The following is a 3,516-nucleotide window of genomic DNA, read 5'->3' as shown; positions in this document are numbered from 1 at the left end:
TGGTGCGAACGTTTAAAGGTAATCATACCATCTACCAGAGCTGCGGCAACACACGCGAGCTGGGAACAGCTTTCATAGTGATGGGTGATATGCAGAGGCGCGTGATCAGTTGGTGGCCGATGGATGAAAGAATGTGAAAGTTGAGGATCAAGGGCCGATTCTTCAACTTAAGCATAATAAACGTGCACAGCCCACACTCCGGAAGTACTGATGATGACAAGGACGCATTTTACGCGCAGCTGGAACGCGAGTACGATCGCTGCCCAAGCCACGACGTCAAGATCATCATAGGAGATTTGAACGCTCAGGTAGGCCAGGAGGAGGAATTCAGACCGACGATTGGTAAATTCAGCGCCCACCAGCAGACGAACGAAAACGGCCTACGACTCATTGGTTTCGCCGCCTCAAAAAATATGGCCATTCGTAGCACCTTTTTACAACACAGCCTCCCTTATCGTTACACCTGGAGATCACCACAGCAGACGGAATCTCAAATCGACCACGTTCTGATTGACGGACGGCACTTCTCCGATATTATCGACGTCAGGACCTATCGTGGCGCCAATATCACCTCCGACCACTATCTGGTGATGGTCAAACTGCGCCCAAAACTCTCCGTCATCAACAATGTACGGTACCGGCGACCGCCACGGTACAACCTTGAGCAACTGAAGTAACCAGATGTCGCCTCAGCATACGCGCAGAATCTCGAGGCCGCGTTGCCAGACGAGAGCGAGCTGGATGAGGCTCCTCTAGAGGACTGCTGGAGTACAGTGAAAGCAGCCATCAACGACGCAGCCGAGAGCACCATCGGGTACGTGGAACGGAATCGACGTAACGAATGGTTCGACGAAGAGTGCAGAACGGTTTTGGAGGAGAAGAACGCAGCGAGGGCGGTAATGCTGCAGCAAGGGACCCGACAGAAAGTGGAACGTTACAAACAGAAGCGGAAACAGCAGACCCGCCTCTTTCGGGAGAAAAAGCGCCGCCTGAAAGAAGCGGAGTGTGAAGAAATTGAACTGCTGTGCCGTTCCCAAGAAACACGGAAGTTCTATCAGAAGCTCAACGCATCCCGCAACGGCTTCGTGCTGCGAGCCGAAATATGCAGGGATAAGGACGGAGGCCTCTTGACGGACGGAAGTGAGGTGATTGAAAGGTGGAAGCAGGACTTTGATCACACCTGAATGGCGTGGAGAACGTAGGCACGGGAGCCCACGACAATGGAGGAAACGACGATGCCAGTGCAGCGGAGGACGGAAATGAACAAATTTCCACGCTGAGGGAAGTTAAGGATGCCATCCATCAGCTCAAAACCAACAAAGTAGCTGGTAAGGATGGTATCGCAGCTGAACTCATCAAGATGGGCCCAGAAAAGTTGGCCACCTGTCTGCACCGGCTGATAGTCAGGATCTGGGAAACCAAACAGCTACCGGAGGAGTGGAAGGAAGGGGTAATCTGCTCCATTCACAAGAAAGGCGATCATTTGGAATGTGAGAACTTCAGTGCGATCACTCTTTTGAATGCTGCCTACAAAGTGCTATCCAAGATCATCTTCCGACTTCTTTCAACTAAAATGAATGAGTTTGTAGGAAGTTATCAAACCGGCTTCGTTGACAGCCGCTCGACAATGGAGCAAATCTTCACAGTACGGCAAACCCTCCAGAAATTCCCTGAATACCAGGTCCCATCACCTGTTCATCGACTTCAAAGCGGCATACGATAGTATCGACCGCACAGAGCTATGGAGAATCATGGACGAAAACGGCTTTCCTGGGAAGCTGACTAGACTGATCAAAGCAACGATGCACGGTGTGCAAAACTGCATAAGAGTTTCGGGTAAACTATCCAGTTTATTCGAATCTCGCCTGGGACTGCAACAAGGTGACGGACTCTCATGCATACTCTTCAATATTGCTCTGGAAGGTGTGATGCAACGAGCCGGGCTCAACAGCTGGGGAACGATTTTCACAAAATCCGGTCAATGTGTGTGCCTTTGCGGACGACATGGACAATGGACATTTTCGCCAGAACATTTGGAACGGTGAAAGAACTGTACACCCGCATGAAACACGAAGCAACAAAGCTCGGACTGGTGGTGAATGCCTCAAAAACAAAGTACATGATGGTAAGCGGAACCGAACACGACCGGATTCGTCTGAGCATTAATGTTACGATAGACGGGGATACCTACGAGGTGGAGGAGGAATTCGTCTACTTTGGACTCTTACTGACGGCTGACAACAATGCGAGTCGTACAATTCTAAAGCTCATCATAAGCGGAAGTCGGGCCTTCTACGGACTCCAGAAGAAGCTTCGGTTTAAAAAGATTCACCCACGCACCAAATGCACCATGTACAAAACGCAATTAAGACCGGGGTTCCTGTACGGACACGAGACATGGACTACGCTCGAGTAGGACCCACAAGCACTCGGAGTTTTCGAGCGACGTGTGCCAAGGACGATCTTCGGCGGTGTGCAGGAGAACGGTGTATGGCGGAGAAGGATGAACCGCTGCATTAAACGGCGAACCCAGCATTCAGAAGGTGGCCAAAGTAGTAAGGATACGGTGGGCAGGACATGTTGCAAGAATGCCGGGTAGCAACCCTGCAAAGTTGGTGTTTGCTACTGATCCGGTGAGCGTTGGGCGTGACCGACGTTGGAAAACGGCAACCACAAACCGAGTATTGCAGCGTACATTGTTGATTATGTCTTGTCTTAAAAGTGATTTTGAGCAAATAAATGTACACTCCCGTTCAAAAGTTTGGGGTCACCCCATCAAAAGCATGTCATTTTTTTAGGCCCATATCTCCGCCAATTTGCGTCCGATTTCAAAACCTTAGGTTTCATTCAAAAGATAATAAGTCAAAGAAACTTTGAACATGGTTTAAAAGAAACTTTTTCAAAAAAATTTGTATGTAAACTTAACCCAAAGTTGCCAATTTAAAAAAAAAAATGAATATAAACTTACGGCAGTGTTGCTGGAAGTTGGGTCGACCAAATTTTAAGATGAGAGCGGTAATATGACCCATTTTCTATTAGCTTTTAACTGCTTTTTACAGAACTTAGCTAAAAAATCTAGAAAAAAAGTTATTAAGTAAATTAATCCTTGATGTCATCGACCAAAAGTTTGGGGTCACTTTCGTAAAACATGGAAAAGTGATTTGATGATATCTTCGTCATCTATAGTTCAATTTTAATTATTTTTGGCTCATTTCAAAGATAATTAACTAAATTTACGTTTGATGTCTTCAACTTAACGTATTTAACGATTTTTGTATATAAAAATGTTAAGTAAAGATAGCACATTTTACCACGCTTCAAAAAATGAGGCAACTTTACGTTAAGTTTTAGTATGTAAATTTAAACAAATATGTGTGGTTCAATGTATATGCAGTAAGTATCATTCATTTTGTTTCAAATAAGAACAAATAGAATTAAAATTGAATGAAAGATGACAAAGATATCAACAAATCACTTTTCCATGTTTTACGATACACTAAAACCTCCATTTAGGTA

This window comes from Aedes albopictus, chromosome 3 (assembly GCF_035046485.1).
Source record: "Aedes albopictus strain Foshan chromosome 3, AalbF5, whole genome shotgun sequence".
Taxonomy (NCBI): Eukaryota; Metazoa; Arthropoda; class Insecta; order Diptera; family Culicidae; genus Aedes; species Aedes albopictus.
The sequence above is the reverse complement of the archived record's forward strand: the minus strand, read 5'-3'. Positions refer to the sequence as shown.